This window comes from Alligator sinensis, unplaced genomic scaffold, assembly GCF_000455745.1.
Source record: "Alligator sinensis unplaced genomic scaffold, ASM45574v1 scaffold107_3, whole genome shotgun sequence".
In the NCBI taxonomy this organism is placed as follows: domain Eukaryota; kingdom Metazoa; phylum Chordata; order Crocodylia; family Alligatoridae; genus Alligator; species Alligator sinensis.
The window spans coordinates 272,923-273,655 of NW_005842578.1; the positions used below are offsets into that span (position 1 = coordinate 272,923).

Here is a 733-nt window from a genome sequence, read left to right on the forward strand (position 1 = left end):
CCATGGGTGTTAACAACCTTTTTAAAGGTCCTGCTGTTCCACTATTCAATCTACCCCTTAAACTGAATGTTAGCCATTCCTGGGAATCTCTATTTCCCAGCCCTGCAGGCTGCTTTCTAGTTCTAGCTAAAAACCTTATCTCAGGTGTGGTCACAATCACTCAAGTGTAGACATGACTGACAGTGAAGTATCAGAGGCACTGCCAAGACACTCAAAAAGGAGAGACTTTGTTTTATGAACCTGCATAAGAGACGTACTGTAACAGGGGAGCCAAACCCTGTTACTTGGGTATAGTGGAAGGGAGGAGGGGGACTACTGGGGACCCAGGGGCTCCTCCCACTTCAGCAATCTTAACCTGCTGCTCCTCAATTCACAGGAAAAACCCGCGAGTGGGCTTGGGAAGACACGTGACAGAAAGGGCATGGCTTTCAGGCATATAAGCCCAGGGGCTGAGCTGGAGCAGGCAATCACGCCCTGCCAGCTGCAGGGAGAGGACCTCCTGAGCGAGACACCTGCAGAAGGCGGCTGGCAGGTACCTGAGCTGCTCCCTGGACTTGTCTGGAGAGGTAAAAGGAGCTGACGGCTTTGAGTGGGGTAACGACCCAGAGCTAGTACAGGTACTTTTGGTTGGGAAGTCCTGACTTGTATTTTTTGTTGTGATTTAAGCTTTGGCCCAGTGGGATGGCTGTGGCTGTAAGGGGTGAAGAGGAGGCTGCAGGGGGGTGCCTGAGGG

The 733-nt window shown here is 52.0% G+C and overlaps 1 protein-coding gene across 1 annotated transcript in view; it reads left to right on the plus strand.

Annotated features, from left to right (window-relative positions):
• LOC102372836 (NTPase KAP family P-loop domain-containing protein 1-like) overlaps positions 1–443 on the plus strand; it is a 21,016-nt gene extending 20,573 nt beyond the window's left edge. The window contains exon 6 of the mRNA XM_025214334.1: positions 377–443. The gene's annotated coding sequence lies outside the window, so the exon portion shown is untranslated. The remainder of the gene's footprint in view (positions 1–376) is intronic.
• Positions 444–733: the final 290 nt, after the last annotated feature.